A 13,507-nucleotide genomic window follows, 5' to 3' on the forward strand; every position below is an offset into this window, starting at 1 on the left:
TCGTGCTTACAGCCCTCAGTGGGTTCTCCAGACAAGGCTCTGCAGCAGGGTGGGTTTAACCCACCCCATGAGCAGAGCTGGGCACTGCTCATTGCTTTGGGACCACACCTTGGCACACAAACTGCAACTCCAGGGCGACCCAGCAGCTTCAAAGCACACAGAAATGGTAAATCCCAGATGTTCAAGGCACACAGAAACGGTAAATCCCAGATGTTCAAAGCACACAGAAATGGTAAATCCCAGATGTTCAAGGCACACAGAAACAGTAAATCCCAGATGCCAAATGCAGCACCTTGATGCTCTGACAGGAACCCCAAGATGCTGGGCTTGAGCCACCTCCTCCTGCCAGCCCAGAAAGGGGCAGTGGGAGGGGGTGACACTCTGGGGACACACACAGGGGGATGGATGCACAGGCTGTGGGTGGGAAGGAACACTCCAAGCTGCCAAAAGAATGATGCTGGCACAGCTCAGGGTGCTGCCCTGCCACCATCAGGATGGGATGGCCAAAATCAGAGAAAGCAGGGCAGCACTTCTCCTGGGGCAATGCACCATTACCTACCAGTTGGTCCCTGAGTATTTTCAGTAGTATTTTAATAGAGAATCACCTTGGAAATAGTGTTGGTGATCTCCAGGCTCACAGCTCTAGTGGCAGAGGTGCCACAAGGGCTTGGCAGGGGCTTCCTGACCCAGGTACCATCCTTCACAGAATCACAGGATGATAGGAAATAATCCAATGCCACCCCCTGCCATGGGCAGGGACACCTTCCACTGTCTCAGGGTGCTCCACGTGGCTTTGGACACTTCCAGGGATCCAGGGGCAGCCGCAGCTGCTCTGTGTAACCTCTGCCATGGCTGCTCTGCACTGAATACAGCAACTGCAGGACATGTCCTGAAAAGGGACAAGGACCATTAATGGTAGGGTCATCAAAAGCTTTAAAGACAGCAATTACATCAGATGGATAAAATATATACTGCAACATCAAAATTAAATTAAAAATTAAATTAAAATTATTTTAATTTAGCTGACTCAGTTGGGATAATCTTACACTCTACAGCATTAGGGCTTTGGCCAGTGAGGCACTGCAATCTCCTGAAATCTTATTAACTCAGCTAACTGCACTTTGCCTCCACTTTCTTCTAATTTTAGATTTACATTCTCTACAGCAGAGCCCATGCAGGGTGAAAACAAATTTTAAACATTATGCTTCGCTGAAATGTACTGCAAGTATATTTTCTTTTGAAAGAGGCAGGGTGGATTATTTTACTGAAGTTCTCAGGATGTTAATATTTGAGGGCAACCTCTGCTTTTGCAGTTCCACGGGAAGGGGACAGCGAGTGAAGGCAGCTCTGTTGGTACTACAGAGTTCCTCCGAAATTCCTGCTGACACAGCTTCCTCTTCATCTTTGTCTCATATCAAGTTAGTAGTCAATGTGTTATTTTAACAGCATGACAACAACTATACAGAATGTCAAATAGTTACCTTTTATCTGGAATTTTATTCCTGCCATATATTTCAATGGAAATATACAACTTAATGTTGCAACATATTTCATGGTGAAATGGGTAATAAAAAAACTATAGACTGTGCACTTCCCCTACAATATAAAGGAGGAATACACTGAAAATCTCTACTGTTTGCTACTCTACTGTCCAAAATCTCCACACAAATCTACTCGGTCTGAACTACAATTAATGCTATTTTCAAGGCTTTTATTTTTATCTTTTTAATGAAACAAAATATAAATACAAAATACACTCTGAATCCATCTCAGTTTCAGTTCCAGACTGATGTAAGGATAGAGACAGAGGACAAACCCTTGAGACCACACTTTGACCCCACCACATGGCAGCCTGGTGTCCCTCACCCTGGAGCAAGGTGCTTTCAAAACCCCAGGGAAGGAGAAAATCAGGATCAGGAAATTTTACATCAGCAGGTGCAAAGCAAAACTCCTCTCTTATCTCCTGCACCATTCTGGTATCAGGTCAAGGCGGGGGGAGCACTCGGGAGCTCCTTCTGGAATCTCAGAAAATGAACACAGAATCATAGAAGAGATTGGGTTGGTAGGGATCTTTGAATGCTGTTTAGTCCAGCCCATCCTGCAGTGAGCAGGGACATCTTCAACCAGAGCAAGCTGCCCCCTGCCCCATCCACCCTGGCCTTGGACACTTTGGGGGATCAGGTGTCAGATGCCTCCCCCGTCTGACAGTTCAATGCTTTTAGCAAACTGAAAGTTCCTGTGTCTCTTCAGAGAGATACATTTTCCCTTCTAAGTGAACTACAGACCAGGAAAGAAATATTCCCTGTCACTCTCCATACAGATGACAGCTGGCTAATTAGTGAAATTATAGCTTTGTCAATATCACTTCATTCGCTCAACCCCTCTTGCTATTAAAAAAAAAAAAGCTGAAAGATTCAAACTCTTTCACATGTTTATGTTTACCCAAGAAAAGTGTCCCTTTTCAAGGGAGGCCTGATGGGCAGAGCTGTGACAGCCACAACATCTACATGGAGCAGTCTCCAGGACTCATTTCAGTCTCTCATTTAAGGTCCCCCAGCTTGGCCATGTCCTACAAGAGTAATTATACACAAATACACTGCTGGAGCACGAGGAGGACAGAGAAGTTTCAGATGCTGAGAACATGAGGTATCTTAGATGAACAATGTTTTCCTGCTGGAGGATGGATTTACCTGAGGACCATCAGGCTTCTGAGCCTTCCCCTCCAGCAGTCATGCTGAGTGTACTCGTTCTGCCCTCGCTGTGCACCTTTCAGAGTGCACAGGGATCCACCAAATAAACCAGCAGACTCTGCCTTAAGATGTATCCCAAGGTTTTATGTTAGCCTAGGTCTGCCCTCCAGCAGGACCTGCCTGGCAGTGGTGCACAGCCTGAGAGCTGCAATTAACTTTTCCCTGATCAGTGAACAGTTAAACCAGAATTACTATCTACAGCTCCTGAGGAGGTCAAAAAATGGAAAAGGATGGTACCAGTGGAGCTGTATAAACCAAGACAGTGCTCCAAGGCCAGTGTCGCAGCAAACTGCTCCACTGGCAGCTCAGGACTCCGCAGAGGAGCCTGCAGGACCTGCTCTGACTCCCTTCAGAGGTTTGCAGAAACATGACTACACTCTGAGCTCCCAATTGGCTTTTAGAACCTGCACAGCAGCCTCCAGCTCACCCACAGACCATGGAGACACAGCAGCAACAGGAACAGGGCATCCTCAAAGGTTTGCCAAGCCCTGCTCTATTCAGGTACAACCTCACAGTCCCAACCTTTTGTGGGCCAGGCATGAGTTCAGCCTCTGTACTTGCCCAGGAAATCCATGCAGCCTGCAGACATGAAAACAGGAACAGCAAAATCACTGAATTCCCTGGTTTTGTTTGGTGACGTTGATTCCTCTTCCACTGCTTCCTCTCTCAGCAGCAAAGCCCAAGCCACTGGATGCCCATCCCTCTTGAGCCAGGTGACACCGGCCAGTGACACACAGCTGGTGACACCCTGCTCCTCACCCTGCTCCTCATCCAGCTCCTCACCCTGCTCCTCATCCAGCTCCTCATCCAGCTCCTCACCCTGCTCCTCATCCAGCTCCTCACCCTGCTCCTCACCCTGCTCCTCACCCTGCTCCTCATCCTGCTCCTCACCCTGCTCCTCATCCAGCTCCTCACCCAGCTCCTCACCCTGCTCCTCATCCAGCTCCTCACCCTGCTCCTCACCCTGCCAGCAGCCAGAGCTCCCCATCTCCTGGAGACCTGCAGTGCTGCTTCACAGATCTGCCCTTGACAAAAGGCTGCAAAAGCTGGAGCACAGAGCACCACATCCCACAGCTTCTCCTTTCCCCTGGGAGAAGCTTCAGAGTTTTGGCCCAGCAGTTTCATCATTTTGGTTCACCACGATAAGCGTGCAAGAGGACACAAGTCCACCAGCAGCTCCTCCGTGGGAGTTGCTCCCTTCACCCTGGAAAGACCCAGCCAACCCCTCAGCTCTGCTAATGAAGGCAGAATGGCAACCCCAGCTGGATGTGGGAGAGCCAACAACAAGCCAAAGGCTATTTTGGAAGGATCTGAAAAACTGCTGAGCAGTGATTTATTCAAGAGATTCATCAGTTCACCAACTTTCCGAAGCTTCCGAGATGGTATAAATGTAACAAGTGAGTCGCTTGCATGAATAAAAAATTACGTTTTACATAAATTAAATATATAATTTGATTAAACATGTTTATGTCTCTGCAGTGACATTTAGAATAGGAAGTATTCATTTTCTGTTTTGAAAGGAAAAAACTCTTTCAAACGTAATTTGAAGCTGTCAAACCAATCTTCTTTACAGATCTCTTAAATGTCACATACCTTCGAAAGGGGATGGCAGATTCCTTTTAAATATGCAATTGCAAACAGTCCAAGCAAAATCAAGAATTTATTAAAATATGCTACTGACATTTATACTGATTAGGTATAGCCCTTTCCTCACTCCCTTTCTATAGACTCCCCTACAAAAGATGTGTCACAACAGCTCCCATTAACTCTGTGCTCGCTCTAATTCCCCAGCACACAACCAGCCCTTCCCAACCAGCAAAACCCAGCTGCAGGAGAAGAACCTCTTCTTCTCTAGGGGCCATAATATGGATTTGTGCTCCCTCTACATGAAGAATTGTACTTTTTGATGATTTCTTACTGGCACGCCTGAAATTTATAACCAAAAATATTAACTGCACTTACTTTAAATCAAGTGCAGCACTACCCCTAATGGCTTTAAATGGGAGAGTGTGTTAATCATACACATAAAGAAAACCCACTGCAACTCATTTCCAACAACTTTACAGGAGCAACCTGTATGTTTTGTTTTATAATCACAATATCTATCCTTAGATTATTCATTATTTACCCCACTTAGAATGCATTTCTGGATTGTTTTTTCTTTCCTTTTTCTACCAGTAAATGATCAAGTGCAACAATAATGGCAGCTCCCATTCCCAGTTGCTCCCCACTGACATATTGGACATTTTCGGGTCGTTTTATTTTTTTTTAAAGACAAAGAATTTAATGATTATTTTTCCCCTCTGTCACCAGGTCAGTGAAGTGCACAGGACTAACTCTCATTAGCATTAATGAAAATCCCCACTGTAAATTCTCCCCCATGAAACAACATTAAAAGCAAGGCCATCCTGACCAAGCACACTCAAACTGGAAAATAAAATATACCTCCCATTTCTTGCTACCTCCAAAGGGAAAACGTAACGAAGAGCAGGAGATTAAGCTGTAATTCCTGTATCAAATCTTCCTTGTACTCTCTAATTACTCAACACATCATACACAATAGTTACTCCTTAATGATGAGAATTTGTTGCACGTTATTGAAAGATTTTTATTCTAATGCTCTCTCAACTTTCTGGTGCATAACACAGCCAATTACAGCACAGCCACTGTGGCACAAATCACCATCACCACCAAATCTGGCTGTCTTCAAGCTTATATTCAGTGTTTAAAAATCCTCCAATACCTATCCATCCACCATGGAAAAAAACACACTGGTGGGTTCAGCTCGTGAAGGGGAACAAAGTCATTTTCCACCAGTGCCCTTCCCTCCTTCCACCAAGCACTGCAAAGGGTGAGCAAGATCTGGTGACCAGGATTTCTGGGGATTCCCAAAGATGCACTTTGGAACTTGTGACATAAATATCAATGCACAATGCCTTGGTGAACAGCTGCTCTCTGGTTCATGGGTCTGTCAATACCTTCTGCTGACACAACACTGGTGATCGGTGTCAGAAACATTCTTTAAACACAGCCAGGGAAAGCTGAACACCCTAGGAAAGCACATCCATTTCCATGGGTTTCTCAGCTATGCACTGTGAGTCACTGCCCCTCAGAGCTCCTCCCATCACGCCCCTAAATCACATCTCCTGCAGAACTCAGCAGAGCCAGGCCACCAGAGGAGATCCTGCCTGACACCCACCACACCTGGATAAACTCACAGCACATGGGGAAGCTCATTTCTTCACTGAGCCCCCTGAAGGACACGGCATTGTCTTCCCAGCTGAGGGCACTCAGCACCTGACAGCACAGCACCTTCTCTATCCCATCCAAAGCATTTTTCCTGCTCCCCCTAAAAAAAAACAAGGAATCTTTTGGCTAGCTGAGGCAGTGTTATTCCTATTCCTTGCACATGGAAAGAGGTCCTTGACCAACACTCAACTGCAGGGTAGGCATAGCAAGTAATTTGTGTTCTGTCTCTGCTGCTCAGCTTACCCAGTTGTTTTTATATGTGGTAACACACAAACACAAGAGCAACTAAACACCTGAGATGTAAATGGACCAGCTCAGAATTGGCTGTATCCATCTCCCTTGGTTTGTGGAGTCCAGTCCCACCAATCCCTTTGGATTGCTGGGAGCACAAAAGTTAAGCTTTCTTAATACTTAAATCAAGTTCAGCCAGTCCACACTACGTTCCAAACCTCCATAAGGTCTTCCTACAGGTTTTGTCCATAAAAAGAAATGGTCTGAACTTCAGGCAGGATTCCCTCCCCTTCCCAAGGAATGAGTGGAGGAACCAATGACCAAAACACTGTCTATGCAGCATTTGCAGGCAGGCCATTCCCCTGAGGACATCTTCAGTCCCAAAGCTTTAACACTCATGAATGGCAGCCTTGGGAGATGCCAGCAGGCTGCTTTCTGACTGGCATTTTTTCCCAAGCACTGCCAGTGCAGGACGTGCCACCTGGAAAAGGCAGGAAATCTGCCCGGTGGGCTTCCCAAAAGCACAGCGAGTCTGATCCACATCTGAGCTACTGTGAGGCACAACTTTGGAGCACGTCAGCAGCTGGTGTAAATCAGCATCAGCACAGCAGCGTGGCAGAGAGGGGGCCTGGCCTCCCATCCCCGCTCCAAGGCGCAGGAACATCCCTGATTTCCTCTGACAGAATCAGCGCACTCGTCACCAGCGCTTTTCTGAGCCAGAGCAGGAGGTTTGCCTTTATTTCCACTTTACTGCACCCTGCTGACCCAGGACACGGCTCAAAAACACCAAGGATGGAGTGACAAGATTTAACAGTCAAGTGCCAAGGCAGGCTTGGTGCTAAAAGCCTCCTTGGGAAGGCTCTGCTTTGCCACGGGAGCAAGCCGGGCACACGGACACAGCTCGGGAGGGCAGCCCACGGAGGGGCCACATCAACCCCACGTCTGCTGGGACAGCAGCAGGACACTCTGACTCCTCTCAGACTGCCTTCTCTGCAGCTCCCAGCACGAGCTTCCCAAACACAACTGCACAGTCCCCTCTGCAGGAGCAGCTCCTGCCCAAACCTGTCCCCACTGCCAAGCAGCCCCTTCACTCCTTGGGAGTTTCCTAAGCCAGCAGATCCCCATCCTCCTCCATCTCCACCACAAGGAACACACCAGCAGCTCTCAGGTGTCCAGCACAGACACCATTCCTCCCACCTGGATCACGCTGTTTGCTCGATTTGTGGAAGCAGCCATGGAAGGAATAATACCTTAAGATAGTTATGAAAAAAAAAATACAGAACCATGACACAAACTCCAAACAGAACGTGTGACTGTATAAGCATTTCTCCAGCCACAACGTGATTAATGCAAAACATGCTGGGCTCTTGTTCTTCTGATGCAGCACGGGCATTGCTTTTGTTGATTTGTCCAGCTGGGTTTTTGAAAGCCATTGCTTTTCCTGCATTCCACAACAGAAACTTTACACCCACAAAACCTGGTACCATTTCATTTTATTCTTCCTGTCTTTATTCTATTTATTTATTCAGCTAGCCAATGTGAGAGGCCATAAATTGCACTGCTACTTAAGTCACAGGGGGAATTCCTTTAAACATAAGTAAAAACTCATAAATAACTTCCTGCAGTCAACAATGCCTTCATTTTTTTCTTTGCTTTCTGACTAATCTTCCAGCTAACAAATCAAATCAAGTACCCAAAAGTAATTATTCTGTTGTGATAATAATCTCCTTGCACTCAGAGCATACCTTGGCTTATTTCTTCTCAAATTAAAACTATCAGAGAGGCTTCGGATGGTGGGAGAGAGAGGAGGAAAGGTTATGAGCCAATGATAAATAGAAGGTCCAACAAGGAAACTCTTCAACTTGACCAAAGTCCTGCATCTTGAGCAGAAGATTGGCTTTTCTTTGCTAGGTTGATAAAAAAAAAAAGTGATGCCAAATCCAATTTAGACTTACTTTTTATTAGTGTGACTCATAGTACAGTTTAAGGCAATGGAAGTGCATTATATAAAAAAATAAAATAGACGATTTTAGATCCGGGACAATTCCCCTAAACTTGCTGGAAGCAATGCAGCTACAAATAAATCCAGGAATTAATCTGTGACAAAGTCAGTAGAAAGGCAAGAAACCTTCACAAAATGTAAACACACAGGACAATGCGGGGTGAACATTTATTTAGCCTTCCACAAAATTTGCAGTTTGTCCTGTAACTAGCCCTCAGCACTTCCAAACCTCAGCACTTCCAAACCTCAGCACTTCCAAACCTCAGCACCTCACCACCCCTGCTGTGGGCAGTGACAGAAGCTGGTGGTCATTCCCACCAGGATGGAGGTGGAGATGAGTGAGGGAAATGCCCCAGGGAACAATCCCACCCACAGCATCACCACTGCTCCACACCATCAGACCACGGAGTGATGGCCAGCACTGACAGCAGGGCCAGCAGCATCAGGCTAAAATTAAACCCACAGAAAGAAACCTGCCTGGGCTGCCAGCCTCCTGAGCATGCAAAGGCACAGGGCTGGACGGGAGCAACAACAGCCCGACGCCATCCCTGTGTATCCAACACAGAGAGGGGACAGCGTCAGGGGGGAGGAGGTAAGAGACCCACCAGGGGTGTGGGAATGTGTGGGGTGGGAATGGAATCCCACAGCAATCCCAGCAGGGGAGTGGCAGCCTGCCCAAGAGCATCCTCATCCTCCCCAGAGCGCAGCTGGGGAAGGCAGAAGCTGCCACAACCATATGGGGATGTGATGCTGCAAGGCAGGTCCAGAACAACAGAGCTGGAGGGCAGCTGGTAACCCTACTCGACATCATTTCCTTTTATTTCACTGCTTTATTTTGCCATCTTTAAACAAAACCCCTATGACAAACACCTTTGGTAAGGCTTTGAAAACGTGCAGGTTTGAAACAGAGAAACCATAAGCCAGGCCAGGCAGGCTCAGCCATTCCCAGTTAGGACATGGGCACACACCCAGCTCGTTCCAAAGGCTGCAGGTGTGGGAGCCTGGGGTGTTGACCAGAGCCCTGCTCACACAGCTCCAGCAGCACCCCCTGGCCAGCCCTGTGCCTCACCAACACAGCCACACCTCAAAAACAAACACCTGGATTCCCTCATCTGACCTACGGGATTGCTTGTGCATTACAGAGCTCAGGGACAGCAGAGCCACTTGGAAAGTGGTTTTTTTTTTTTTTTTTTTTAATTAGCTAGGTAGGGAAAGAGGCACATCACAGGAGACAATGCTCTGGCTGGTTAAACCCTTCAGGTAAAAGGGGATTAAACTGCAAACACTGATGTATCCTTCAACCAGGAGCACCATTAAACTGCTGACAGATGATTCCCCTACACAGTACACAGGACAACCTGAGGAAACCCTTCCAAGCCCAGGCTGCAGCCCTGTGTGGGTGCAGGGAGGCAGGAGCAGCTCGGCACAGGTCCCAGAGCCTGACACATCCCATGGCTTTCAGTGAGGGAGGGATGGCCACCAGCCACAATTTGGGAAGTGCCCGCAGCACTTCCCTCCCAGCAGACCTTACCTGAGTTTTCTGAGGGTTGTTTTTTAACTTCAATATACTTGTTTGATGCATTTCAAGTGATATATTCCTAATATTGTATGATGGAAAGTATTTTTTAAAGAAACTCTGTGATTTCCACATGAAAATGGTCATTTAGTGATTCAGAGGGAAAAACCACAAGAGATTTTACACGAGCAGAGGCAGGGGAGCAAGAGCCACAGGGTTCTCATCCATTTTAGACACACAGTACAAAATCACAGAATGGTTTGGGTTGGGAAGGGTCTAAAGATCATCTTCCAGGGTCAGTGACACCTTCCTCTAGACCAGGTTGCTCCATGCAAACTGACCACAGTCTTGGCCAGCTCATTTAACCTGATGCTCTTCAAAATGTTTTGAAACCCACACATAAAGACCTCTTAGTCCAATGAAAAAATCTTGTATCATTTCTATCGGCAGCTTAAACTCCCTAACACTCCTCTTGCACAAAGTTTACATTAGGAAAAATAATTAAACAGCTACTGGACTGATTCTGTGCCTGCTCAGCAAGTATCAGTACCTTGGTAACTTCCTTATGGCTTTACAGAGTTTCCTGTAATTCCCAGGGAATTACCAGAGTTTCTTGGTACACTTTTGTGCAGGTTATTTCAGGGCTTTGGCACTTAGCTTGTGGCACGTGAACATGGCATCACTCACACAAGGTCTGAGGGTCTCTGAGATTCCCAAGGATGGCCACTGAATTCACAGCCAAACGTCAATTTGTTATGGAAATGCTGCTCCAAGTGCCCTTTCCTTCTGCACCAGCCAAGAGGGAAAGACATGGTGTACCAGGGAAACTCCCAGCAGGGTTAGATGGGATTTGGAAGACACAAAGCAGGACACAAAAGGCTTCAGATTCTGGGGCTGGGAGGTTTTGGAGCTGCTGAGCTCTGACCTCAGCCAGAAACGTGGAGCATCCCAGTAACCCCACAGCATCCATGGAGATGGGGTGATGATGAGACATTTACATGGGATTTTGGGAAGGAATTGTTCCCTGGGAGGGTGTAAGGCCCTGGCACAGGGTGGCTGCCCCTGGATCCCTGGCAGCCCAAGGCCAGGTTGGACATTGGGGCTGGGAGCACCTGGGACAGGGGAAGGTGTCCCTGCCATGGCAGGGGTGGAATGGGATGAGCTTTAAGGTCCCTTCCCTTCCAAACCACTCTGGGATTCCCCGAGTCTGTGAAGCAGCAGTGACCCTGCAGTGGCTGAGAGCTGTGGGGTGGCTGCCCCAGACTTTGGGGTCTGCCCAGCTGGCACCACAGCTCTCCTGCTGTGGGGCAGGGTACCTGGCAGGAGCTCAGCAGGAGAGAGGATGGAGGACCGACTCAACATCTCAGCTTTAGGTGGATGTATCTAGCCCAGGAAGCAATGTATTTTTTATGACTTTTTTTTTCTTCTATCTGCTATTTTCAAGTCCCAAAAAACCTACTGGACACGGAGCATCATTATGCACACTGCAACCTGAACGCAGCAGGAAATTTTAACATTTCAGCTGCATGCACAAAACCCTCTAACACATGTATATTTTATTTGATTTACTGCAATACTTTTCTTCCATCTCTTGAAAGTAATTTTTCTCTAAAGCGTAACTGCTTAATTGGCAAGTGTACAAAATATAATTACACTGCATACAAGTTACAATATTGCTTATGGGAATACCACTGTTGATGCATTCTGCTTTATTTTGTGTTTAATCTCTATTAAGAGATCTGTGTGAAAATAGCAAGGTACTCTTGATCTTATAAACATGACATGTAGTTCAGTCATTTCCCTGCCTAACCAAAGGCCAAACAAATCCAATTGAAAGACAACAGAAAATTCCTGGGTTAGCTTGGCACGTCCAAGTTAATAAAATTCTTATATTCTCCTCTAAAGAAAGTGCAGTCCACAGGACACTTAAAAAGAAAATCCCCAACGTCTCCAGGCTGAGGTTTGTCACATCCATTACACTCTGAGAGCGATGGAAGGACGTGGCACACAGGAAACCATGGCTGCGTGTGACAGCATTAGGGGGGTTTATTACATTCCCCACAAGGACCTTTGCAATCCCATCTTTTCTCATGAAAGGATGAAGAAGTAGCACAACGACGTGGCTGACTCATGGCAGCAGGGGATGCCTGGTGCTTGGCAGCAAAACCTCTCACCTCCTGTGCCCCTGGCCCTGCCAGCCAGGCCAGTGCCATTCCCAAGCTGCAGGAGGATGTGTTGAAGGAGGTTTATGTTGGGGATCAGGAGAGGGTTCTTCCCCTGAGGCTGCTGGGGCGCTGAGCAGGCTCCCCAGGGAACGGCCACAGCCCCAAGGCTGCCTTTGGACAATGCTCTCAGGGACAAGGTGGGATTGTTGGGGTGTCTGCAGGGCCAGGAGCTGGACTGAAGATCCCTGTGGGTCCCTTCCACCAGCCTCAGAGCTGCTGCCCATGCTGTGAGCACTGACACCCAGGAGTAAGTTACTCACAGGAGGAGATGCCCTGTGCAGAAATGGGTCTCACTGCTCTGACAGACACCTACCTTCAGCACAGTTTAAGTGCCTTAAAGGTTTATTTCATTTGCTTGAGTAATGAGATTAATGTTTGTTTGTTTAAGCTAAACCATACAAAGCCAACATCTAAATGTCCTTAATTCACAGCATTAGCCTAGGCTGTGTTACCGTGTGAGCCCATCTCACTGTCCTGCTTTTAATTGCACCAACAAATTCCTGCTTTGCTCCAGTTCCTCTCCCAGAGATCAGACAGCACAGGGACACCTCAAGCAGCCAAATAAACCAATCAACATTGTCAGCTTGACATTTTACCACTCCTTGTTTTCTTTGCCACTTGTTTTTAACATATTTGACTTCTAGATCTAAAAAACCCAGTGTAAACCCAGCAGATATATATGAGAGATATATATTTCTGTACATATATTTATTTTTAAATATAAATATATATATATATATGTATTTTTTAAGAGATAGACATGATAAACCTCTGTGCATAGATACAGGGGTAGATATACAGGTGGATACAGATATATATATATATATAGATATACACATGTACAGAAGGGATATGAAACAATGTTCCTGCCGTAACAACTCCTGCATTCTCAAGCACCACACAGACCAGAGCCCAGCAATCCCACAGACCTCATTCATGAATGATGGATGAGATGGGCAGACCCACCTGCCAACCCACCTAAAGGCAGAGTAAACCTGCAAACATCCAGCTGGACATCCCCACTTCAAAATGAAAATAAACATGCACACAAAAGCTTTGCTTTTGTTCCTAGCACTACCCCAACAACATACAATTAATGTTTAAATCTGAACTTGATCTGTTTTAATCAGTTTTCACTCTTCTGCTCATAGGTTTCTCACCAGGGACAGAGTTTTCTGACGTACCATGGTCACCGAGAGCTGGCTGGGAGCTTGAATAATTCTGCACAATTAGATACAGCAAATGACTACCAGAAAAAGGAATCCTCCCTCATTTCCTTCCTGCACCTAAATTAACTCTTACCTGACCCAGCATTAGCCACAAAATGGACCAATATTGTCCCTGTGAACTTCTCACCCCGTGCCAAGTATCTGGTGCTGGCACAGAGGTAACTCATCCCTGTGACAGATACAAGGCATTTCTTAAGGAAATGGAAGGAATTGAGGAACCTGTGATCTTTCCTGAGTGCTCAAGGTCCCATCCTGCAATCTCCCCCTCCAGACAGAGGTCTCCTCTCTGCAAGTCACCCTCAGGA

At 46.7% G+C, this 13,507-nt stretch overlaps 1 protein-coding gene across 1 annotated transcript in view; it reads right to left on the minus strand.

Moving 5' to 3' along the window:
* CTBP2 (C-terminal binding protein 2) overlaps positions 1-13,507 on the minus strand; it is a 133,717-nt gene that overhangs the window by 111,546 nt on the left and 8,664 nt on the right. The gene's annotated exons all lie outside the window — the stretch shown is intronic.

The sequence above is a fragment of the Lonchura striata genome, chromosome 7 (assembly GCF_046129695.1).
Source record: "Lonchura striata isolate bLonStr1 chromosome 7, bLonStr1.mat, whole genome shotgun sequence".
NCBI lineage: Eukaryota > Metazoa > Chordata > Aves > Passeriformes > Estrildidae > Lonchura > Lonchura striata.